The following is a 27,671-nucleotide window of genomic DNA, read 5'->3' as shown; positions in this document are numbered from 1 at the left end:
GAATCGTTCTTCAGAGTAACCATGAAAAATATGCTTTTGCCTCATAACGTCACCAAATGACGTCATAATGTCTCAAGCTTGACATATCTAGAAAGCACTCATTGAGATGTTCAATTTGAGGTACTACACGATATGGTTCCTAAAACTTGAAAATTTGGCCTTGGGGTCAAATATGTTTGACCTCAGGCGCTAACCATGAAGGTCAAGGCCAATCGCCACCAAAAATTAATCAGCTGAGCGCCAGATCATGAACTATATTCCCATGAAGTTTTAGGATGATCCGATCAAATTTACTCAAAAAATAAGGGTTTCGTCGACTCCCCTGATTTGCAACAAAGTGACCTTGACCTTTGACCTTGACCTTCAAAATTTTATGCGCTGAAAGGGACCTCTATAGCCCTCTGATATGCAAAGTTACAAAAATTTCCAATGATAACTGTGCTCTGCAGAGTGATTTATACGTGATTACAGACCAAAAAATAAAAAAAATAAAAAACATATGAAGGTCAAGGCCAATCGCCACCAAAAATTAATCAACTGAGCGCCAGACCATGAAGTATATTCCCATGAAGTTTGAAGACGATCCGATCAAAATTACTCAAAATATAAGGGTTTCGTCGACTCCCCTGATTTGCGCCAAAGTGACCTTGACCTTCAAAATTTTGTGCATTGAAAGGGACCTCTATAGGCCTCTGATATGCGAAGTTACAAAATTTTCCGATGATAACTGTGCTCTGCAGAATTTTTTATACGTGATTACAGACGAACAAAAAAAATAATAAAAACCTTCCAGCTGACTAACATATCTTGCAAAACTTCGTTTTGGCAAGATAAAAACACAGTGGGTAACAGAGACATTAGGAGCTCTGTGGAAGGGAGAGGGATAGGGTGGGGGTACACGTGGTAAACAAAATGGACATTACAGGGACCTTCAGGAAGGAAAACAGGGAATTTGAAGGAGGTGAGTTTGGGGTGGATTATAGGGGGTAGAAAAGATCGAGGTTTTGGATGGAGGACGATAAGAGGTGGTGATGAACAGCTGTTTTGAAAAAACAGGTGGGGAAAAAGAGGAATGAAAGAGTGAAGGTGAGCAGTGATTCGTAATTTTGGTAGTTTTACCAGAAGGGGGTTGTTGGCGGACCTTGAGCGCCGTGCGGAAAAGTGGTGGGGACAAATCGCAGAGAGAGCAGGGGGGGGCGAGGCTGGAGAGGAGACGGTAGAAGACGGAAAGACTAATGACCAACCTGCGGTGAGAGAGTGAGAGGCACAAAGTCTCAGCCTCATCACGGGATATACCAATGATCCGAAATGCCTTGGTTTCCACAGCATGAAGCCGAAAAAGCTGAGAGGCAGGAGCATCAGCCCAGAGGGGATAGCAGTACTCCATCAGGCTGCGGACGAAAGGTTTGTATGTGATCAGGGGCTCAGGTTGGCCAAGGAAGGACTTTGCACGACGGAGGATTCCCAGTTGGTGACTGGCTTTGTAGGCCAGGATGAAAATATGGATTTCCCAGGAAAGATCATGGCAGATAGTGAGATCCAGAATCTTGAATGAAAGGACTTTAAGAGGAATGTTGAGAATGTGGATGGGGGGGGGGGTTCCAAACGGTCCTTTCGGAGAGACATCGTGAGTGTGAGATTTGTCCGGATTGAAAGACATGTTCCACGTATTGCACCAGTTTGTGATTTTATCCAGATCTGCAGAGAGTGAAGAAGCTGATGCTTGCTGGCCATTACTTTGTAATAAAGGAGCAACTTTCAAAAATGTCACCAAACAAACTGAATAACTCACAATAGTGCAAGAAACATTTTTTTTTCCAATCTAAAAATGAATGTTCCTTATGAATGATACACCCTTTGCCATAAAATAATTTTTTTTTTTAAAACAAGTAGAATTTATAAATAATTGTTGGTGAACAACAGTTCCAGGGTTCATTCCAAGTGCCTTTTTTTGGGAACGAGGGATGTGCTGAACACATGATTGCAAGTTTCCACAAAATGCAATCGCCTCGTTCAATAATTAATCAATCAGCACGCGCAACCAACGCACCCTTCGGTTTTGAGGTGACACGAGGAATTTTGAGCAAATTCAAAACAATCTTTCAGAGACATCAGCAGTGTGTGGATCACGCAGAAAAAAATTAAATAATAATAATAATAATACTAATCATAAAATTATTCTTAAAACAATCCATTGCAATGCAATAACTGTCCCAAAAATGAGAGGAATCAAAAAATTGGACACTTTCAAGCTGCGTCTTCCATCAGCCATGTTTACAAGGCTTTTCAATGGGAAACTAGTAACCGTTTATGACTTCAGAAGATGTTATCATGCCACTGGATCAACAAAAGAGATGCCAAGAAGTGAACATCCCAGCATAACGACTCCTGCTCAGGAAGGATACAGTCACACGACCGATCTACGCAACGGCTTTCAAACTGCCCAGAGTACTCCAAACACGCTCCCTGGACCTCGATGCAGTGATTGCTGCCGGAGGTGGACATCCACGGCATTGAGATAGTTACTTCCACGTTGGATCCCCACGTGAAAACTTGCCACAATGCGGCATTACGTGATTAGGTCACAATTAAATGGACATGCAATTATTTAGCAGTGTATCTCTGTCAGAGGTTTGCACCTCACCTGTGTCCCATGACGTCACGTAAAGAAATCACATTTGATGAAAAACAATCACGTTTGGGTTTTTTTTTGTAATGGTGGAGAATGCATTAACTCGTCGGATCTTACAACATATATTTTTCTTTGGACTATTGCGAATATCTCATTCCGAAAAGGTTTTGAACACCTTTTGTACATTACCTGATGTTAAGCAAGGGCAATTACTGTTGCGCATCATTTTAGTACGAAACTGGCTTTTTAGCTTATCTGGAATTCCAATTCCAGATAAGGTATCGTTATTGTGCACCGCCCATCCGTCAGTCTCCTACTTCGACTTCTCCAGCCAAACCGTTGAGCCGATCCAGCTGAAATTTGGCAGCAATATTCCGCTCCTGACTGGTAACAGGGATTTAAAATCTTGGTCCGGCCACGTGCCTTTGAGAATATCAAAACGGCCTACTTAGTAAATTTCTTCAAAAATCTTGTTCTCCAGACCCACCAGTCAGAATGTTACCAAATTTGGGTTCCAACATTCGGGCAGGGTAGGGATGTTAAAATGCAGACGTCATGCTGATCACATGCAGAGTGACCACTCCTCATTTTCATAAATGCCAAGCTGATCCAATGAAAAAAGCCAAGAATTCACAAGGTTTCGGAAAAGCAATGATAATAGAAAACATATCGAAAACCAAGACACCAAGGTGAACAACGAATAGCCAAGATCTTGTGAAAAAGTCAAGGAGTGGTCACACTGATCATGATGACTGAAAGTGTGTCAAAATGGCTGACTTGGTCAACTTTTGGGAAAAATCACGTAAATTCCTTCAAAAATCATCTGCTCCAGATACACCAGTCAGAATACCAAATTTGGGTTAAAACATTAGTCCAGGGCCAAGATAAGCTGCAGGTCCAGTGGTCCTGTTTTCATCTTTCCAATATTGAGGCTCATGGAAGAGAAGAGTAAGGCATGAACTGATGCAAATGGAGGGAGGGGGCAACATCTTGACGTTAAGCAAGTAAATTTTAAAAAACTGGAAAGTAAGAGAGAGGAAAGGAGAGTTAGAAAAACACAGTAACCTCTACAAAGAGGAACCTCTAAAAAAAAGAAAAGAAACATGGTGGTGCACCATCTGGTCTAAGCACTGGAATAAAGAATGGAATAAAACAGCCCCAGGAAAATAGTTCCACAGATGGGAAAAGCAAGGAACAAAAAGGGTTGGAGGTGTGCAGAAGAGTTGGCTTGTGAATAAATCTGACAAAAGTAATTTGCACTTCCAACAAAAGTGAGGAGCTTCCGACCCAAAACCACAACACAACGATGACGGCAAAGCGTTTACAAATGCAACTGAATTCCAAAAGAAAAGCGTTCAAAAAAAAGCAGCAATGGCCACCATTCTGTGCTTTTGTTGGCAACGAATGAAATTTTGGGTGGAGTATGATCAAGAGTAGGAAGGCTCGTGTTATGAACAACGCATGGGTCTGCAACATATGCTGAGGAACACTTGCAAGCCCAAAGGGAATTATTTTGGAAAGGTTCTTCTACAAAAAGAAGAGAAAAAAGAAGACATGAAATAAAAGGTATTCCAGAAACCAAAGACATTTTCCAAGTCCAGACCGACATTCATTTTTATAAATGTGGCTTGGAATTGGCTAATCGAACATTTGTTTTACCTCGCCAGACACTTTGTGACAAATTGCCTCACAATCCAACTGTATGTGGGACCTTCCCCCCTCCCCTTAAAGAAATCCTGCCTTTTCACCATTGGAATGTTTGCCCTATCACGAGGATTCTGCTCTTCATCAGTGCCAACCATCTGCTTTTCCTTTTCTCTCGAAAGCCAGAACAGCAATCAAAACATACACACGTTTCCTGGCCACATTCCCCCTCCCCCCACCTACAAAAAAAAAAACGTTTTCCAGAATAGCCATTCCATCGGCAAGACTCAAACGAGATCCATTGACTGTGTTGAGATACAAATGGAGGGAGGGTGCACAGCCTATGAGCCAAGCAAGCTGCGAAAGCCAGTTCCTCGTCCATTGTAAAGGCAAGGAGCGAGCACAACAACAGGCTTTATCTTGATTCCCAAAACCACAATACCATGTAATCAGGAGAACAATAAAGTAAACTAAACTTCCACAATAGTGCACAGACACTACCTCGATTTAGCAGGTCAACACAGCACCAGGTAATACTGATAGGCTCCAAGCCTTGCATCCAACCATCAATTCAGCAAGTTACGTTCAGCACTAAAGAATAATCAGAAGAGTAAAACGTGTAAAATTTGAGGTCACATAAATGACACAAACAAATAGAATAGATAAAAAGAGGTCGATCCATGAATCACTGCGGGTTTTAAAAGGCATTTGCATCGTTCTGCCGTTTGCTCGCTGAATGTCCGTGCTGGCTCATGGGGTGTAGCTGCGCGGAGAATGCCGATGTCAGGCGATGTCTGCAGGATCCCACAACGACACGTGAAGAACGGCGTGCAGGGATGTGCAGACGTGCAAGCAAGACCACGGGTCAGATGCAAAATGTTGGCACAAGCGAAACACATTGCTGAGAGTGCTCCAGATAGGAGGCATCAAGAGGCTGCTTCTCTCATCGACACCGTCCAACATACACCAAGATAACCTTTTGTTTTAATATACAAAAAAAAACGATAAATTTCATCACACAGGTGTAACAAAGCAATCACCACGGTAGATGCCTGGACGGATGAACGTACGTGTTGCCGCATTGCCGAGAACAATGAATGCTCGGGACCACGCCCATTAATCCTCCAATCAGCTGCGGTGGATGGAATAACATCTTATCATCAAAATATAATTTAAAAATAAATCCAAACACTTACATCGTCTGGGTAATTGAATGTTTCAAAGTTAAAATCCCTGATATTCACCAAGTTTCCTTTTTCACTCACACGACACTCCCATGTTTAAATCGATCTCACCAACTCACCAACCAAATGGTTTCGTGATATTTCGAGAACACCCATTGGGATTCCATGGAAGTCGACAAAACTAATTTGATCAGGATCCAGAAAGGGATAACAGGATGGAAAAAAAAAAGAAACCAACAACCCAGAAGCAACTAATCAAACCAGTGTCAGACAATGGAAAGATCAAGCGTCCGGTTAGGATCCTCCAAGGAAGGAAGCTTGAGAGTAAGATTCACCTCAAAGACAATCCCATGACTCGATCGCAGCATCCGTGCATGAAAGAAAACACCTCTGTGGGATTCTCTGAGGTCTATTGCAAATAAGAGCACATTTTGCACAAAGCACTCACAGCATCCAGAAGTACAACGGAAACATATCTGGATTTGCACATGCAACAAACCATTTTGTTTCCCAGCGATGCAATTCGGTGTGGTCCTGAAACGGCCGCAACCAGGAAACAACAAGCCACGAGTCTGGTAATCAAGGAACGCATTCTGGGGCCCGATGGATAAGGCCTCATCTAGATTACATGGGATGCAAAATTTCACCACGACCATAGAAAGACAATATTAGGTGCAGTCATTTCACGAGTATTCGTTCGAGTTCGCCGTTCCCTCCTGTCTAGCAGGTATATGGGACAAAATGCGTTATGAGGCCTCTTGGTTAAGTCTTTAATTCCATCCTCTATTTTATTTATTTACTTTGCACACATGACCTCTCCTTCATGAAAGCATGTACATCACAGACCCCAAGTTAACAGAGAGCTTCATTGGCATATGCCACCAAAAGCCCATTCAAACCGCACGCCATTTCCCAACGGACACTTCATTTCAACCTTATCTGTACTCGAACTACAACACTACAACCTTCATAAGACCACCACAACGCCTTCCTAAAAATCTCCACAATAATCTACGCTCGCCCTCACCACAACCATTACAAACGCTTCAACCTCCTCACCGCAACGCTTCAACCTCCTCACCACAACCGCTACGAAACTCCACGACCACAGTCGGCATCCCGGACGCTCACCACTGTCCTTTGAGGATATCGGAAAACCATGAACATAACCCACCATGGCGGATGCTCGAGTTCAGAACATATTGGCACACAACTCGGACGCAAGTTCGCACTGGGGTTCAGTCAACATCGTCTGGATAGCCATGATGCTCCGATAAATAGCAACACTCATTTAGTGCTCAGCACATGTCCATGGCCGGAAAGCACTCCCAAAAATGCACACCCCATGTTCATCTAGAGCTTCGTCGCGTGTCCGAGTTCGGGGGTGAATGAGGCCATTTTCAACTTCGGTGCATCGCAAGGAGTGGGACGACTTCTGAGGAAAGTGTCTGCGCACCGATGAGGGCACTGGGGAATGCCTATAGATCGTTTTGATCCGAATTTGGGTTCCTCCTTCGCCCAGCATCTATAAAATAGCTGCAAAGGGATGATTTGAGGCTTCACTGCAGTCTCCTGCAGAGGTCTCACAGTCTTCTTCTGGGTGCGAGGCAGCTACTTCTTCTGAGTGTGGAGGGTTGGGCGAGTAGGAGTGTCCTGAACTGATCTGCAGCATGAAGAGAAAGGCGGAGAAGAGCGCTGAGTGGGTGGAACACCAGACCGATCATACACTTCAGCATTTACGCTTACAGACTCTCACACACCATTATAAGCTGTACGTTCTCTCGTGTTCTCTCTCGTGTTCTCTCTCGTGTTCTCTCTCTCTCGTGTTCTCTCTCTCTCGTGTTCTCTCTCTCTCGTGTTCTCTCTCTCTCTCTCTCGTGTTCTCTCTCGTGTTCTCTCTCTCTCGTGTTCTCTCTCTCTCTCTCTCGTGTTCTCTCTCGTGTTCTCTCTCTCTCGTGTTCTCTCTCTCTCGTGTTCTCTCTCTCTCTCTCTCTCTCTCTCTCTCTCGTGTTCTCTCTCTCTCTCTCTCTCTCTCTCTCTCTCTCTCGTGTTCTCTCTCTCTCTCTCTCTCTCGTGTTCTCTCTCGTGTTCTCTCTCTCTCTCGTGTTCTCTCTCGTGTTCTCTCTCTCTCGTGTTCTCTCTCGTGTTCTCTCTCTCTCGTGTTCTCTCTCTCTCGTGTTCTCTCTCTCTCGTGTTCTCTCTCTCTCTCTCTCGTGTTCTCTCTCTCTCTCTCTCTCTCTCTCGTGTTCTCTCTCGTGTTCTCTCTCTCTCTCTCTCTCGTGTTCTCTCTCGTGTTCTCTCTCTCTCGTGTTCTCTCTCTCTCGTGTTCTCTCTCTCTCGTGTTCTCTCTCTCTCTCTCTCTCGTGTTCTCTCTCGTGTTCTCTCTCTCTCGTGTTCTCTCTCTCTCTCTCTCGTGTTCTCTCTCGTGTTCTCTCTCTCTCGTGTTCTCTCTCTCTCGTGTTCTCTCTCTCTCGTGTTCTCTCTCTCTCGTGTTCTCTCTCTCTCTCTCTCTCTCTCTCTCTCTCTCTCTCTCTCTCTCTCTCTCTCTCTCTCTCTCTCATCTCTCTCTCTCTCTCTCTCTCTCTCTCTCTCTCTCTCTCTCTCTCTCCACTTTATCCCCCCCTCTCTCTCTCCACTTTATCCCCCCCTCTCTCTCTCTCCACTTTATCCCCCCCTCTCTCTCTCTCTCCACTCTATCCCCCTCTCTCTCTCTCTCCACTCTATCCCCCCTCTCTCTCTCCACTCTATCCCCCCTCTCTCTCTCTCCACTCTATCCCCCCCTCTCTCTCTCTCCACTCTATCCCCCTCTCTCTCTCTCTCCACTCTATCCCCCCCTCTCTCTCTCTCCACTCTATCCCCCCCTTCTCTCTTCTCTCTTCTCTCTCTCTCCTGCTGTGGACACACAAGAGCGAAAAGAGCAACCTACAGATAGGTACCTCTTCATTTTTCCTCTCTGCACCGCACCTGCACTTCATTGCACGCCGTTTTCACCTCCCCATCACTCACCATAGACACCCCCAATTTTCTTCCCCTCTCCCCTTCTAAGCGACTGGGTTTGTGCTGGTCCGTCATCTGTGCCAGGTACCATAGGGGTTGTTTACACCTTGTACTTTCTCTTATCTTTCTAGCTATTCTAATTTCTTCAGGTGTGTGTGGCTGGTGGTGCCTGTAATGTTTGCACAAGAAATATTGTAGAAGTTTGTGTCGGATTAGCTCTGCACAGTCTTCTTTTGTAAATAATTGCATTTATTTTGCTGCACCTAACAAATCCTCACTTTCCCCTGCTGCCCATATTGCAAGGTATTAAAACCCTATATTGTTCACATGTCCTTTCCCCACATTAATAATAAATTGCATATATTATAAATGTACCTAGCTCGTTCTGTCTTTTCCTCCATTGGTCCAGCATAGTATGCACACAGGTTAGCCGGGAAGTTCTACCGCACTAATTTGCTCTTATTAGCCGGTGCGTACTTGGCAGCTCCTCTCGGCTGCACCTGACACGGTAAGTTAATACAAGTACGCGTAGAGGGCACGAAACTCGCTTGGTATGGTCAAATCCACCGGAAGCGGTAACAAAGTCGTGTAATCCTAACAGGATTGGCAGTACCAATCGGCGTTCATGGTTGCGAAGCAACCTGTTGGCGCACAGAGTTATCTGTGCCCAGCAGCCTGAGGACCGGGTGTTCAGGAGGAACCCGAGTCCTTCCCCTTTTGGTGTGTATATATATTGTTACGGTTGTGGTAATTTGGAGAGCACCATAAAGGATATCCCCAAGATCAGTTATATCGCCAAGTCCGCGTTTAGATTTCCCCACCGTTGTTTAATGGGATTTATTCGTATGGACGGGGCTGTGATCTTTGAGTTAGCCGTTTTTCTTTCGCTATCGTTATTTTGGACCAACCACACCACCAATCACAATCTCCACAACCACGCTACAACCCTCTCCACATCCAAAACCGTCTCTGCCATGGAGAAAGAAGAAGGCGTTCCGATAACGCACGGATTTTTCCTCTTACTTTCCAGTGCTTTGGGACGGGGAAGGGGCGAGTGGAGGGAGCATAGAGAAGCGCTACCAGGATGATTGCTACGAAAAACCCCGACCCACAAGGAAAACGTCCCCCTTCTGGAAGGAGGGCGGGGCGAGAAGGGAGGGGGAATAAAAGGGTGCGCTGGACGCAGCGTAGAGGAGCTGCGTGGAGAGAACCGAGTCTCTGTCGGGGTTCGGAGAGTCTGGAGAAGCCAAGGAGCTGTGTGGAGGTCTGGGCTCGTGTCAGAGTCGGGAGCTTGGAACAGTCAGTCGGTGGAGGTCCAGGCGTCGCGAAGGAGACACGGGATGGAGGCGCAGCCCTGCTGTGTCGCGCGAACCTGCGCGTTCATGGGGAGAGCCGGAGAGAGCTCGCCTGCCACGTGGAAGGCCCGGGCTCAACCGCGGCTGCGCTAGCTGCCGTGGGGACGGGACGTCGCAACTCGCCCCATCAAGGCACCACGAGGGTGCAGGTAACCTGCAACGGTCTCGTGGGGCCCTTTCGGTCACGAAAGCCCCGCGTTATAAAGGCCCACGGGCCCAGTCTGACTCCCTTGTATATGAGGGGGTCTTTCTTTGCTTTTATTTGAATGAATGTTGTGACGCCATGTCCCGCTAAGTAGAAACTGTTCAGTGTACATTGATAATAACTAATAGACGGAAGTAAGTCTTGGTCCTTGCTCCTGTTTTATGCCCGTCCCACGCATTGCTTGTTTGGTTGCATGACTGCATGCGTGTTTTTGCATACCTGCATGGCTGGAAATGTGCATGTGTGTAAATAAATGTGCTTAGTTGAATGTGAACCCGTTCGTCGTGTCATTTTCCCATATTGAACCGCCGTATTGCATTTCGGAATGGTAGTTGGTTTTTGAATACCGATAAAAGAATCGGGTCCGGCGAGGTCTGGCGATAATACCCCGCTCGGTTATCACAGAACGGAACGAACCGCTTAAGCGGTTCGTGTCCAAGCAGGCCTTCGCCGAGGTACGGTCTCTCGGTAGGTTACCCGCGCGAATACTAAAGTATATCGATATTCGGCGATTGACCCTGTCGCGCATGGGTATAATACGGACTAGGCCGTGGTGGGGTTAATAACCCACCCGTGACTGGTTTCTGGCGTTGTTCCAGAAAGTCGCGACTGAATTGCTCGTCCGGTGGGCGTGCGGCTGCTATTAGTGAAAAGCGGTCGTTCGCACGCTGGGCGGGCGGTAAATTCGTAACACTGTTGTCAAGGAGTGAGATTAAAACCCATCTAGCTTCCGAACTAAATTAACGGGAATCAGATCAGGGGTGTGCGAAGCGACCCTCGATTCCCACCCAAATACGAGCTTTTAAATTAATTCCGTTAAGCAAGATGGCGGTTCAAGGCCTATGGGTCCAGTCTGACCCCCTTGTCTATGAGGGTGGTCTTTTCCCTGTTTCTTTGTGTGAATGTTGAGGCACCATGTCCCGCAAGTAGAACTGTGCAAGTGCTTGTAAATAATAATTATCATAGACGGTTGTAGTGCTTTTACCTTGCTCGTGTCTTGTCCCCTTCCCCCATTCATTGCATCCCTGTTTACATGTGCATTATAAATAAATGTCCTTGTGTGAATGTTAACCCGTTCGTCGTGTCCTTTTCCCCAATTGAACTGCTATCTTGCTCTCGGAATATAGCGGGCTTTTTAATAGCCAATAAAAGAAATGGGTCCAGCGAGGTCTCGCGATAATACACCGCTCGGTTATCCCAGAACAGAATGAACCGCTTAAGCGGTTCGTGTCCAAGCAGACCTCGCTGAGGTACGGTCTCTCGGTAGTCTGCCCACGTGAATGCTTAGGTATATCGATAATTCGGCGATTGACCCTGTCGCGCATGGGTAGAGTGTTGACTAGGCCGTGGTGTGCGTTTGGAGCACACCCGTGACTGGTTTCCAGCGTTGTTCCGGAAGGTCGCGACTGAATTGTCCGTCCGGTGGGCGAGACGGCCACCATTGGCAAAAGTGGCAGTCCGCACGCTGGGTGGGCGGTAGATTCGTAACAATATACATATATATATATATATATACACATATATATATATATATATATATATACATATATATATATATATATATATATATACATATATATATATATATACATATATATATATATATATATATATATATATATATATATATATATATACATACATACATACATACATACACCTCTCGATCTGTCAACAATGAAAATGACGACAGTGACCCCAAGGCAATGAATGCCAAAGAACTTCTAAATTTTTGAGAGTGACTTAAAGGGGAAAGGGTAGGGGCAGTAAAAGCAACTTTTACCATTGATGAAACGAGGACAATTGTTGATGTTGTATTTCCATTGCCCTTACTCTGTATCAAGTGCAATGCACCGAATGACTGTTTGATTCACAAACATCTACTTCACCGTTAGCAACTGTTTATATGAAGAGCAGTCAGGCAACACCATAAACAAAAGCTCGTCCACATTCTGAAGACAGTCTTGAAGTAGAATCAGACCCACATCGTGTGAGACATTTTGAGCGGGAAAGGACATCAGAACGAACAGAGGGTAAAAGGGGGAGGGGCGGGATGTGAGGACGGGAACGGGGAGAGGGGGTTGGGGTAGGGGGTAGGAGTTAAAGCACTCCATGCATGGGTAAATTTGTCTTCCTTTCCTTTCGCCCAAATTTTTTGGCAAACAGGACAACTAATTGGTCCGTCAGGGAAGCGACGTGTCGGCTCTGCGAGTCTTCTATATAAAAGCAAATGAGATGTTTGTTTGAGACGCTACTCCTCTGAGCTCCCAAGGTAAACTGCAACAAAACTTTATAGGATCACATTTTTACCACGATGCACCTTACTAGGGGCTTTAAACAGTCATTTTCTCGCATTTCATAACTTATAAAAACGAACCACTACCTGTCACCATCTCCGAAGGTCGATCCATATACATTATATATATAAAATATATATATTACTAAAACTCTCATCTTGTATATGTATGTATGTATGTATGCATGTATGTTCCCGAAATACAGCCAAAACGGTACAAGATAGCGCAAAAATTTCCGGCCCACCTGACTCAACATTCTCCTGCGGTGTACAGTATCAACTTTCGTTAAAATCAGGCAAAGAAAAAAAATTAAAAAAAAAATCAATTCCCGATTCAGTCAAGTACTCTTCGGGAGAATTTGATCAATGCAAACAATCTCAGTGGTATAGTTCGTTGGAGCTATCTTTTTTTTCTTCTTCATCAATCGCTGTCACAACAGGAACCCAACGGGTTCACGGGTTGTCTAATGCTTTATAAAAAGCCCAAATTTTTTGGGACTTCAACCCGGATACCGATATAATTGGTGAGATGGTGAGCTTCAATCATCAAATATGGTGTCAGATGTGGGGGGGGGGGGGTAATAATTAAAAAAAAAAAACTTAATGAAGACGTCACAACAATCGGGAAGTTTGGCGAAGGAGGAGTCACGTGACCTCTCAAATGTGCCAATCACTAATTGTCCAAAAAACGAAAATAGTACAAATACAACCTATGCATCGACTTCAAGGTAATTTTACTTCACATTTAATGCCATAACTCGCAAGGGTGAAAGAAGAGTTTGGAGAAAGAAAACATAAATAAAGGTTAACACCTGAGCTAACTTCACCAAATATACACGCTGCAAAATTCCTTTGTGGGAGGAGGGAGGAGGGAGAAGAGAAGGGTGGTGTGGTACCCAGCAATACCAGGTACCTTTGCTAGTACATAGTAACGATAAAGTTATCCTGGTAAATACATGGATGGTAATGGTAAAGGTGTCACATATTATATGTTCATTGTCAAGGATTTATATTGGCAACATCAGCAAATCCTGGTGTGCACAAACCTCAACGAACAGGGCATCAAGTCTGGGTTTACATAATAATTTTTACCTGCCACATGTGGCAGGTCTATGAGAGCTCAGCTTGCTGTTGTTGTGGTTCTTGTTTGGGGTCGATTTTTGAAATGTGCACCCATTGGTCGAACAGCTGACGGACCATGCCCACATTGGTCGCTTGACTCCACCCACCAAGGTCCCCAAACAAAATTATATGACTGCCATCGTGGTTCTCTGATGGGCCAGACACATTAAGCCTGCAGGCCTCTGTTCACGATACACTGCTCAGGTTTGGTTTTTTGCGTCACAGGTTGTGGACCACACTGTAGTCATTTTTTTTTAAACTACAGAGCATTCGGACTGTCATGTTGGCTGGCGGTGGCAAGGTTGTGCAAATGTGGAAGAAACCGTTATTCTAAGAATAAAAGATCAATTGTAGATACACTGAATCTGCCTGCAAAAAGCAGGATCAACGGAAGAAAAAGTATAAACCATGCACACACACACACACACACACACACACACACACACACACACACACACACACACACACACACACACACACACACACACACACACACACACACACACCCACACACACACACACACACACACACACACACACACACACACACACACACACACACAGCAGTAGAATACCACATATTGATATTTACAGCACTCAGAAGGAAAAAAAACCAAATGATCAGGGGGTGACGATACGACGCGGGATCTTCCAACCTCCCACCCCCCCAATCCTGTTTGCATAGTTCTGGACCCACTGAGCAACCTCATTGAAGAGCAAGGACACAGACACATCCTAAAAACCAATCGGACATCCAAAGAAACAGGAAAGGTGACATCTACTGTCCAAGGATGATTTTTAAAACTCACTGCAACGTGTACAACTCAAAAATAGAACAACTGATATTAACGAAACAGTACACGGATGACATTCATATGTAATGTGGCTTATACAAAAGAGTGTCAAGTGCACATTCATACAAGGTAGATCAACAGAAAGATCGACCAAAATACAACAACACACAAACTTCAAAATAAATTTTAAAAATCACAAGCAATTCTTTTTGTTGTCTATTGCTCCTGGCATATCTGCTGGAATCTACACGTGATAATCATCCAAAACAAAATACATAATTTTCACTTAATATTGGAAGGACTTTGACAAGTCGAGCGACAAGTCGTGCATGTTGTGACATCGTATAGTCCACATCAAATTCTCCACAATATCGAATTGGCAATCTGCTCAAGCTCAAGTGCGGTACACTTCATTCTGACATCACGTCATGTTCTCACCGTATTGGCAGCGGTGTGTGCTTTTCGCATAAGCACACACACCGCTGATCATCAACTCTAAAATAAGTTCTTTCTGGCACGATTGTAACTGGCCACAGCCAGAGGTGCAGCCAGGCCGTTGAGGCTCCAAAGACATTGCACACGTCCCAAGTTGGACGCCCAACCCAACCGATACAGGAAAGTTGTACGCCCAACCGATTGAAAGGCCCAAATGAGCTCGGATCAGGAATGTGCAGCTGCAGCTTTGTAGTGCCAAGTAGAAACACAAAAATCCTTTTCATTGGAGAATGTACTAAATATTTTTTCATCTCGTGATGCGCTCAAAAAAAAACAAACAAACACTCAACATGGCTGCCTCAACACTCAGAAAAGCAACCACAAAAAGTCATTTAAATGTTCACATGAAGCACACAAACAAACTTCCTGGTGAATGTTTATAATGGAGGAACCGCTGCCGAGACAGCAACCCCACTACAAGATAGCAAGCAGTGTAACCTGGTGTCAAGGAGTGTCCAAGACGAGGAGACCACTTGCTACCCGCAGTTTAGACAGGAAGTTGTGATTTACTCGGGATCGCGTAGATAACTTGCTTCCTTTGTCAAAATACATTGTGGGATGTTTAACATCGACTTGCCGTATTCCCAATGGAAGGCAAACATTGATGAATCACCCTGCCTGTGAAACACCAGGCTGACAGTCTGGAGCTGTGTTGGGATTCAAACACAGGCTATGCAGCTCAAAGGCGAGTGTGTGCACCTCTAAGCTATCCTGCAAGGTCATCTATTATGGGTACAACGTAATTATCACGACACGAAAATAAAAATAAAATCACAAATTTGCTATCAGCAATCTTCTCCAGGCCAACCCCTGGCACTCACCCCAATTATAAACAAACTTTCCCTTTTTTCTGTCATCATCCTCTCAGGTGGTCTCCACAATTCTTTATTTCACTGTTAGTATTACAGAACCTTTGTTTTCAATTTAGAACTTAATATATCCTTTTAAATCAGAAAGTAAAAATAAATGGCATTGAAAAAATTATTGACACCCTCGACTTAATATTTGGTATCACGACCTTTGGACAAAATTACTGCAGTCAAGCACTTCCTATAGCCATGAATGAGCTTCCTCCACCTCTCTCAAGGCAGTTTGTCCCATTATTCTTGTGCAAACTGCTCCAGTTCTCCCAGAATTGAAGGGTACCTTCTCCCAACTGCTGTTTTCAGATCTCCCCACAGGTGTTCAATGGGATTTCGATCTGGACTCATTACTGGTCATTTCAGAACAGTCCAGCGTTTTGTCTTGAACCATTCCTGAGTGCTTTTTGAAGTGTGTTTGGGGTCATTGTCCTGCTGCAAGACCCATGATCTTCGACGGAGACCCAGATTTCTGACACTGGGTTGAACATTGCGCTCCAAAATGCCTCCTTGGTAACCTCCTGATTTCATGATGCCATGCACACAATCAAGGCACCCGGTGCCAGAGGCAGCACAGCAACCCTAAAGCATCACTGAACCTCCTCCATGTTTGACTGCAGGGAAGGTGTTCTTTTCTTTGACGGATTCATTTTGTTTTCTGTAAATAGAGATGATGTGCTTTACCAAAAAAGCTCTAATTTGGTCTCATCTGTCCACAGGACTCCCAGAAGGATTTTGGCTTGTTCAGGTGTGTTTTGGCAAACTCCAGTTCGGATTTCTAATGTCTCCCTCTCAGCAGTAGGGTCCCACCGGGTCTCCTACCATCGGACCCCTTTCATCGAGTTGGTGACGGATGGTGCGAGTTGAAACTGTCGTACCTTATCTCTGAAGGTCAGCTTGAATCTGTTTGACAGTTGATCGAGGTGCTTTCTCCACCATTCGAACAATCCTTCGCTGCAATCTTCGATCAAGTTTTCTCTTGCGGCCACGTCCAGGGAGGTTGGCGACAGTGCCATGGGACTTAAATTTCCTGAGAACATTGTGTACGGTGGACATAAGAACTTCAAGATCTCTGGAGATGGATTTGTAGCCTTGAGATTGTCCATGCTTGGAGACAATCTTGTGTCTGACCTCCTCAAACAATTCTCTGGTTTCCTTTCTTTTCTCCACACTCATTGCTGTACACACATTGACAAAAAACAACAGAATGACTCATTTTCTCTCTTCAAACTGGTTGAATGAGTGATTCTTATCTTGCAGGCACCTGCAACTCACCACAGGTGAGTTCAATTCCAAAGTAACGGAGAATCACCTGCTTGAAATCTAATTATTTCTCACAACTTCTAGAAGGTGCCAATAATATTGTGCAGGACATTTTAGGATTTCTGTGTGGAATAAGCCAAGGTTGAGTAATTTTTTTCAGCTTTTTGTTTTGTTCCGCAGCAAGCCAAATAAATACATTTGTGGAAACCAAAATGTTTTTTAATTTCAAAAATTTTCTGGAAGAAATGGTGCATCGTTTGAAAAAAAAGTGCAAGGGTGCCAATATTTTTGGCCACGACACTACGTTTTATTTAAAATGTGCCGAAAATTGCATTTTTTTGGTATTTGACCTTTTGACCCAGCCTCAGGGTGGAGGAGCAAAAATAACTGCTCTTGCACCTTCTTGAGACATGTGGTGATCACATGTATTTATGAATAGATAGTGTGACGGACAGATGGACAAACAGAGCCGATCACAACATCCCCTCAGTTTTGTTTTTTAAAAAGCATTGGGAAAATTATAAAGAACCCATGCGTCCTAAGGTCCTCAATTGACTCAACCAAATAAGGACTCACACTTTAAATTAGGGTGACGAGACGAATAGAAAAGGTGTGACAAGACAGAGAGACCCGTGCTGTGCAGGGTCTTGTTCCCATGTGCAGTGGTCTGGTCCTTCCCACATGCAGTCAACTGTGTGATGCAGTTCCACATGCAGGGATCGTCTTTCCTACGAGTCACCACTAGTGCGTGGAATGAACACCCAAACAGCGTGAGCAAGACTCACGGAGAGAAAGAGAGCTCAACTCGCTTGGACTTTTGTACCCAACACAGAAGGGGCCTCGGACGACTTAGTGGAAAGTGGTTACTGGCAGAGCTGTGGGGGTGGGGGACGACCCCGCCCCCCAATCTTCAGTGCAGCTCCACCTCTCCCCCTAATTAAGCTATGTGGCCCTACATGTTCTTATTCTACTTGAACCACATGGACTTCTGGTCGCTGCATGGGGCTCAGGAAAAACACTCAGGAGGTTGGTGGCGGGTGTGTATACATATATATATATATATATATATATATATATATATATATATATATATATATATATATATATATATATATATATATTTATATATACATATATCAGAGCTTATAAACATTTGGTGTAACATTTTAACTCTCACAATAAATGAAAACATGTCTATGTTAGTAAATAACTATGCTAATCTATTCCAATTTACCCCCGCGGCCAGATCCATAACAATATTATGTGTCTCTGATTAAGAACAATGAAATAGCAAGATCCAATTCCCTGCATTTAAATTACAACACTTGTTAATATAACCACTGGTGTGCTCATACGATGGACGAATTTTGGTTGCTTGGTTGCAATCATAGTCCCCACAACTTCAAGGCTGAGATGCATCGTTATCTCATCGAAACAACAAACAGTTACATGTCGAGGTGAGAGAATGGAACTGGTTAAAAAAAATAAAAATAAAAAAAAACATGCGATGATTTAGCACCCTCACTAGAAGGTCGATGAATCATTCCTTTGAATAAAATGTTTCGTTGTTTTTTGAAAGGGGAACACGGGGATGGTTTGTCCGAACCTTCCAACAACCCCACCTGCATCAGGCCCGCAAATGTCAATAGGTACGAGAAAAGGCAAAGAATGAACACAATGCTCAAAGTTATCCTTTAGCGCAGCCTGATCATTCAAAGACAAGAGAACAAATAGTAAAAAAAAAAAAATGACCATTTTTACAGCCATTTTTCCCTGCTGTGCAGGGGTTAGGCTTTTTCTTGAGGCAATGTTTTTTATGGCCGGATGTCCTTCCTGACACCAACCCTGGTCGCCTCTTACGACACACAGGGATATGGTACACCTATTCTAACCGGGGCATACACCGGGACCAGTACACTGGTACTCATTTCGCTGACCTCGGAAGGATGACAGGCTGAGTCAACCCCCTGGTGTTAATTCAGCAGCCAACGGGGCTTGAACTCAGGACACTGGGATCCCAAGCCACCACCCTAACCACTAAGCCAACACCAGGCTTCAAGAGAACAAACAGTAGTAGAGCGTTAAAAATAAATAATTAAACAAACTCACTTTGAAAGCAAAAGCTGCACAAATAAATAAAGTGGGTCATTTCCATTTCAGACGACTTTAAAAAAAAAATTAATTAAATAATAATAAATAAATAAAAACAAGTCCACAGCGAGACGACAATATCGTCGACAGAAAACGATTCCCAATCCTGGCTATTTATTATATTAAATCAACAAACTCTCCCAACTTCATCAACATCCTCCCAGGTTATAAAGAACATGGATGTTGCGATCCAAGTTTTACAAATCTCCCCTTCCACCCATTTCTCAATTTATTCGAACCCTCAATCAACCACAACCTGAAGAACAGCCAGAAGATGGAGAGACAGCAAGGGCTACAGACGGTAGCAACGTCAGAATGATCGACAGCACCATGGAAACAAACGATTCGATTTCAAATGCGAATGCCAAGCAATTGCAACTGACGTGGTGAACGCAAGCAACTCGATGGTGACATGAGCACAATCCCCAAGGAGTGTTACATTGCAACCACAATATTGTCACATGCAAGAGAAAGGGGACAGGGGCTCTCTGGTGGTGTACAAGTGTAATATAGGACGTACGAGATGGTTTTTGGATGAACAACCCGCGTCTCATCTCGAGTTGTACGTAAAAGGTGCATCGATGATGAAAGGTGTATGCACGTGAATATTCATGGCCTGTGTTTTTAATGAGAAACAAATGTTTCTTCAAATAATTTCTTAACATTGTAGTTGCGACTTGGAAAGTCTCTCAAAACCTTATAGCACCCAATGCGAGCAATTTTTATTTAATTTTGCAACCCCATCCTCTTTACCCAGATGCAACTCCTCCAAACATCCTCATTTTTCTACCCGTAGATCCCCCATCATGCACCAACCTCCCATTTTCTCAAATTGCATGAGCTCAATTTAGATGTGCCGTGTATATCTATATTGTTGCGGAAATGGCCCTTACTGCGTTATTAAATATAGGATTCACCCAGATCCCCCATTAAATGCATGTTTAGCCAAGTTGTTCGGTAATTGGACGTTACATGTGTCAGGAGGTGTAGGAGGCTGTTCATTTGTTCGTGCAGTGGTGGTGTCACCGAGAGGTTCTTCTTCTTCCTCCCCTTCTCCGGACAAGTCCCCGCCCAGGACTCAGAGAGTGGCCTAGAGAAGCAAGCGCCAGAAAAGAAGGTGGAACTAAGAGCGCCGAGGTGGTGCGATCGGCTGTACAAGGGACAGCTGTGTGTTTGCGATCGGCTTTCGTGAGGAGCGAGCCGAAAGAAAGGCAGGGAAGGGACTGCATGAGGTCTGTCTGCCATCTGCTGAGGGAGTAACTCGCGGTGCGTGTGGTCGGCGATCTGTAAGAGAGGAACGGCCTGAACCTGAAGGTCAAGTCGGCGATCTGCCGAGGGAGTAACTGAGCCTGAGTGTCGAGTGGGGATTCTGCTGTATAGAAACGATTAGTGGGAGGCTGCAATCTGCTTTGAGAGGAACTGACTGCTGTGTGAGTCAGCGATCGACTTTATGAGGAGGTCATCGACAGGTTCAACCTGCGTCTAACCACGGAGCATCTGTCCTTACTCATCTCACGGCTCGACGACGTCTTGTAATCCAGTCGATCCGCCTGCCGAGCCCAACACCCCAATTTGGCCTGATCTGGTGAACAGGCCAGGCCCAGACTTGTATACTCGACCTTCTGAAAAGCCAGCTGGAGCATACCATAGATCTTTCGTCTTGTGCCGTCGACCTTACGCGGGGTCTGAACGCACAGGCTGCTTGCGTGAGGGATGCGACAAGAGGACGCCGCCGCCATCTTGCCATGCCGCGTGCTCAAGCCGGGTGCTCGACTCCGTTGACATCGGCTTGTCACGAGCCGCATTCGTGCCTTCGACACTTTTCCTCTCATCCATGAATCATCACCAAGTACTCTGTGTCTTGTCTGCATGTTGTCTCAGGTTTATCTTGCTGGGGTTCCCTTCGAAACCCATAATCCATAGCTCCCTAGTTAAGAACGGGTTATATATTAATTATAACATTGTTGTGAATGCTTTGCTTGTGTTGTGTTCCCCGATGTGTCCCCAATAAATCTGGCTGAGTTATACGAGATTTACTACCTTGAATTTATTCGTGCTGCGCCGAGGAACGATTCGCTCGATTTGGATATAAAACCCAAAATGGTTACGACTGGGAGACTCCGCTCGGTCTCTGACAAAACCAGTCTGTAACCGGGGTCTATTCCCCCAGCTGGCAAGGCACAGGTGTATTTTGGTATCGTGATCTGAGGCGCGTAACCCGAGAATTGTGCCGAACCAGCCGGCGTTATAACCCCGGAGACGGCGGTGCTGTGAAGTGACGCCGAATCTTAAACATTTGGCTGTCAAGAGTAGGGTGTCATTGGCATCACTCGTCTGAATCCTTAACACTGGGGTCAAGAGTCGGGTGCGAATCCCGCCACCGCTGAATCCATAACAATGTGTGTGTGTGTGTGTGTGTGTGTGTGTGTGTGTGTGTGTGTGTGTGTGTGTGTGTGTGTGTGTGTGTGTGTGTGTGTGTGTGTGTGTGTGTGTGTGTGTGTGTGTGTGTGTGTGTATATATATATATATATATATATATATATATATATATATATATATATGGATTACATTTCCACCCAAAGCAATTAACAAAGGTAACAGACTATACCGTGGCAAGACAAGTTAAAGAAAATGCTCATTGGCACAACCTTTCCAGGGTTGCTGCAAGATGGGGTTTCTTCCCCCGACAAAAACAAACTCATTTACTACCTGAGCCAACACACTCACCAAACTTTTTACAAATCAAGCAGGTATTGCAAACGATATGCGAGAAGACAGTAAGACCGACATGCCAACTACAAACATTATCTGTTAAGGTGCACAGACATGCAATGTCGTCCTATAGGTCTTCCTTTAACGTTGTGGTAACATTGAGATCGGAGGAACACGTATGTAATGCAAAAGAGAACACGTCATCGAGAAATGGGTCGGCAGGATGGCCTGGAGGTATGCACACTCACCTCTAAGCTGTATAGCCGGAGTTTGAATCCAGGCCCAGCTATAAACTGTCATCCTGGTGTTTCACAGGTAGGGAGATTCATTAACATCAAAGTGTGTCCCATCCCTCAGCTGGATGTGAAGCGGGTATCTCTTCTGCTGGCATAAGATAGTGGAGGATAAAATAATCCATGGTGTGCTCTGCAAAGAGTAGGCAAGGCCTCGCCGGCACCCTGAACAAATTCCAAATTCCTGCCACAACTATAAATAATCAAACGTCAGGCTTGGCCAGCTGGTTCGTGAAAGATTTGGGGCCAAGCTTCCCACAGCCAACCCCACAGGTGGGAATAATCGTGGCCGTTAAAGAAGAAGTAGGATCCCACAGTGTACTTTGCAAGGAGTAGGCAAGCTATCGCCGGCATCCTGAGCAAATTACTAATTCCTGCCGTGACCCACAGAGGGCACCTCATCAGCGGCACAGCCACACCCTCAGCCAATGATGCTGCGCAGCAGCCATGCGCTGTATACAAAACAAGAAGACTGAGAAATAAAAAACATTTCATCCGTCCGTCCGTCCATCCGTCCCATACTATGCACAGAGTGTGGGTGCTGCCGAAGCAGTCTCCTTGGCACAAGGGCACAATCCTGGATGGGTCGCCACTCCGACACAGGATACTCAAATGGTTTGATCATCCCAGCAAGCTGGGCACTCATTTTGCTGATCTCGGAAGGATGACAGGCTGAGTCAACCCCACCTGGTATTAATTCAACGGCCGAGGGGGATTTGAACTCCCGATCCAAGGATCCCAAACCAGCTACCCTAACTATCAAGCTGACACCAGGCATATTTAATAATAATGAGGAGCAAAATAATACAGTATCTCGACGAGAGAGATAGAGATAGAGAGAATGCCGGCTCTGCCACAACTCACAAAAGCCAGGCCACAGAAATAAAACAAATTCACCTTTGAACTGGTTTGAAATCAAGTGAAAGGTGTCAGCAAACAGTTCTATCTACAAATCACTCCTTACACCAACAACTAAAGTTGGACACGCAAGTGCAATGACACGAGGAGCATTCAAACCGCTGCCTTGCGCAAACAAACGCACACACACACACCCATTGGAATATTAAGCAACAGGTTTCAAATGTGAAAACTAAGGGAGCAAGCATGTGAAGCTTTCCCAAACGCCGGTATCCGATCAAAAGTCTTTCCTTACATCGATCATTGATTAGTGAAGCTACTGATATATCAAGGCAAGATCGATACCACATGGTTTATTATTTATATGCTATGCTGAGGGTATGCCGACAGGATAAAAGGTTCAAGGCATCCGATGAGAGGCAAATTTTTAAAACGTGAAACTAGAGTGATTCCTCAATTAGAGTGAAACTAGAAACTAGTGCGATTCCTCAACCTTAGAGCCCAATATGTGAAATGGACATAAACTGTTTATTTCACATCAACAGGAAAGTTTGAATGTTCGGTTGAGTTTTAGTTTCCATTGGGTCTCAATGTCCTTGCTGTTTATTTTTATGATTACTCGTGGGCCCGTTGGTCCGATGGACCAAATGTTCATTGGTCTTCACAGCCTTGTTGCATACCCGCCTGCCTGTGCTGCTCGAGCATGAGCTTGCCTTTCACGAAGCCCAGGTGTGATCGGGGCTAACGTGAGGATTATATGTTCTTTATTATCATTTCCATGTGATACTTACCATTCTTCTTATTGTTGTAAATATTATACGCTTTGTTACAATGTTATCATTGTTTTTGTTGTCTATTTTTTAATTGGAATGTCATGCCATGGTGGGAGGACATCAAGCTGCTTTATACACCTGAACATGGTATGGGAATTGAAACATGGGAATTCTAACAATTTTAGTTTCGTATAGTTAAAGTCTTAAGGGGTCAACAGGATCTACAGTCTTGCAACATTGCAATAGTGTCTAATTGATGAATAGACGTACGCAAGACAAAAAGTCTGACACACACACACACTAGATATGATACAAGGGCTGACAGCCTTAGAGGTGTGTGCACCCATTTCTTAGCCATCTACCTGGGTTTGAACGTGAACTCAAACTATTTTTATTTTGAAATTCTTCTTGTGCATGTGGACGAGGCTCATGAAAGAGCCATTGAAAGTCATCCTGGTGTTCCACATGCATCGACGTGTGCACCATTCATCGGATGGACGTTAAAAGCCGGTAAGCCCGTGTGCCACCACTGCGTGTCGGTGGATGTTAAAGACACCCATTGTAATTGTCACAAAGAGTAGACGAGTTATCACAGGTACCGTCAACCAATTGAAGGTCCAAGCCTAAAGTGCAGGTCGCAAGCGATCTCGTTTCGTGGATACGCCCCGTCTGCTGTCCCAGAGTGTGGTTGTGCCTGGGCAGCAGTTCGAACGTGACAAAGCAATTCCCATTACCAGGTTATTCGCAAATCACATGCCAATGGTCATTTGCAAACTACGAAGGCCGAGCATCAAAAGATTACGATACGGTTGGAACAACCTTGGAGGATGATGGCTCAATTTGTTGCAACAACATAACCCAACAACAAAGTATCCTCAAATGGAATTGGAAACAGCTTGCCGCCCCATCAAAAACAAGTTGTTTTTTTATTATCATTTAGGAAGGACACGTAGCTAGGTGCCCAATGTGCCAGCTTTCATTAAAGATATCACAGGAGTCTTTCAAAAAGAGCTTCTTCTTTTTTTCGTGTGCAGCACAATGCGGTGGTGCGACTGTGCCGCTGACGCAACACCATTCGTCGATAGGAGCAGGAATTTTAAATTTGTTCAGGGTGCAGGCGATAGCTCGCCTACTTTTCACGAAGGACGCCGTGGGATATTTAAGGTCGAAGCAACGGCGGCAAACGGGACACTCGTTTAACATCTATATCCGAGGGACGGTGCGCACACTGATGAATCACCATGCCTGTGAAACGTTGAAATCAAATAAAGAATGCTCGGTTAACAGGGCAGGTCAAGAAAGGAAGAGACGATGGTGGGATCGTTAATATCGGCCGAGCGGAGACGGGCCGATTGGATTTTTGAGGAGAAGAGGCGCCAAAATGTTCCTTCTGCCGTCACTTCAGGTCGCCTCGAAAATGGGGCTGGGTGAGGGTCGGTTGAACCCCCTGGACCACCATGACCCCCCCGATGCTCACATGATGAAATCCCGGTGGATGTCCAAGCCCAACAAGCCGCACTGCACCAACACCATGATGAAGGTGAAAACGAGCGCGGAAATACAAGGAGTGTGGAGTTCACCGGAGGGTCAGCAATCAAAAGGAGCAATGGACGGATTGAAGAGGACGATGAAACACGGCCATGACCAAGTAAAGGTGGCGGCCATGTCAACTCGGGCCACTTGTGAGAAAATCAAGTCAGGAGAAACGAGTTGATAAAAATACACAAACCCTGAGGGGTAAATTGGTTGTTTTTGAAGATTCATTCTGAACAAGATTGTTTATAATACGAAGAAGACATTATAACAATGAATATGATCACCCGTGGTGAATAGGACATTATAGAGAGAAGCCGAGGCGTGGTTGTGTTGATGAACAGTCACCACCGTACAGCAACAATGGTCTCACAATAAAAAGAAGAAAGGAAAGGCAATTATGAAACAGGTCAACATGAAAGCACCTGGTTCCTGGTGGGGGAGAGCACCGCGCCTGGTGGGGGAGAGCACCGCGCCTGGTGGGGTGGGGGAGAGCACCGCGCCTGGAGGGTGGGGGAGAGCACCGCGCCTGGAGGGGTGGGGGAGAGCACCGCGCCTGGAGGGGGGAGAGCACCGCGCCTGGGGGGGGGAGCACCGTGCCTGGAGGGTGGGGGAGAGCACCGCGCCTGGAGGGTGGGGAGAGCACCACGCCTGGAGGGTGGGGGAGAGCACCGCGCCTGGAGGGTGGGGGAGAGCACCACGCCTGGAGGGTGGGGGAGAGCACCGCGCCTGGAGGGTGGGGGAGAGCACCACGCCTGGAGGGTGGGGGAGAGCACCGCGCCTGGTGGGGGAGCACCGCGCCTGGTGGGGTGGGGGAGAGCACCGCGCCTGGTGGGGGGAGCACCGCGCCTGGTGGGGTGGGGGAGAGCACCGCGCCTGATTGGGGGGTGGGTGGGGGAGAGCACCGCGCCTGATTGGGGGGGTGGGTGGGGGAGAGCACCGCGCCTGGTGGGGTGGGGAGAGCACCGCGCCTGGTGGGGTGGGAGAGCACCGCGCCTGGTGAGGTGGGAGAGCACCGCGCCTGGTGAGGTGGGAGAGCACCGCGCCTGGTGGGGGGGGAGAGTACCGCGCCTGGTGTGGTGGGTGAGCGCCGCGCCTGGTGGGGGGAGAGCACCGCGCCTGGGGGGGGAGAGCACCGCGCCTGGAGGGGGAGAGCACCGCGCCTGATTGGGGGGGGGGGGTGGGAGCGAGAGTACCGTGTCCAAGGAGAGAACACTACGTGGTGTAAACGAACCTGCCCGAGGGATATTCGACAAAGAGTGAGGAGGTTCCGACGAGAAAGGAGATCCGAGGTTGGCCTGCGCCGCGAAATGAGCGGGAATGCAGGTAATCGTTATCAATGGCAGCTCCAAACAATCCCCCTCACACTTGGCAATCATTATTCCTCTGAACAACAAATAATAATAAAACAAAGAAAAAAAATCAATCACAATGAGATCACCAATAATAAACCAGGTTGGTTGTTCCACACACCCTTTCCCAGCGACAATCTGCAACACATTGAAAAAACAAAACCTCTCGTTCGGACACATTAACCAGCGCTCTGTGTAACGAACGTTTCGTAGCTTATTCACCTCCCACAATGTGCTCGGTACTCGCACCGACAACGCCTCGAAAACGTGTCGGCATCGCCAAAAGAGAAGCTGAGAGCTCACCTTGGTGTGAGAGGAACCGCCTGGAGCGAATGTCGAGTAATTGTGTGGAGACCGTGACCCGGACGAGGGACGAGGGACGAGGGACGAGGGAGAGACGAGGGACGAGGCGGAGATTTGGAAGAGTGATCGTTGTGTTTGTTGCGCAGCTCTCGTTGAAGAGCCGCGCCACCTTGTGTCCGTTGCTGGAACATTTAATGGTCCCATGACACCCAAAAGTACTAAAAAAAAATACATACACAGACACAGACACACACAGACACACACAGACACACACACAGACACACACACAGACACACACACACACACACACACAGACACACACACAGACACACACACACACACACACACAGACACACACACACAGACACACACACAGACACACACAGACACACAGAGACACACACAGACACACATAGACACACACAGACACACACACATACACACACACAGACACACACAGACACACGCACACACACACAAGACACACACACGCACACACACACGCACACAGACACACACACGCACACAGACACACACACACAGACACACACAGACACACACACAGACACACACAGACAGACACATACACACACACAGACACACACACAGACACACACACACACACACACACACACAGACACACACACGCACACACACACGCACACAGACACACACACACACACACAGACACAGACACAGACACACACACACACAGACACACACACACAGACACAGACACACACACAGACACACACACACATACACACACACAGACACACACACACAGACACATACACACACACAGACACACACACAGACACACACACACACACAGACACACACACGCAC

At 45.9% G+C, this 27,671-nt stretch overlaps 1 protein-coding gene across 5 annotated transcripts in view; it reads right to left on the bottom strand.

Moving 5' to 3' along the window:
• ADD1 (adducin 1) overlaps positions 1-26,975 on the bottom strand; it is a 96,593-nt gene extending 69,618 nt beyond the window's left edge. For 2 of the 5 annotated variants that reach the window (XM_085849297.1, XM_085849298.1), the window contains exon 1: positions 26,823-26,974. The gene's annotated coding sequence lies outside the window, so the exon portion shown is untranslated. Of the gene's footprint in view, positions 1-5,316; positions 5,336-26,401; positions 26,554-26,822 lie in introns of those variants that run through there. The other 3 variants (XM_085849300.1, XM_085849301.1, XM_085849299.1) reach the window with 3 other exon arrangements.
• Positions 26,976-27,671: the final 696 nt, after the last annotated feature.

The sequence above is a fragment of the Eptatretus burgeri genome, chromosome 12 (assembly GCF_056783735.1).
Source record: "Eptatretus burgeri isolate ZD-2024b chromosome 12, Ebu_testis_v1, whole genome shotgun sequence".
NCBI lineage: Eukaryota > Metazoa > Chordata > Myxini > Myxiniformes > Myxinidae > Eptatretus > Eptatretus burgeri.
Note: the sequence above shows the minus strand (reverse complement) of the source record. Positions and strands in the feature narration are given on the sequence as shown.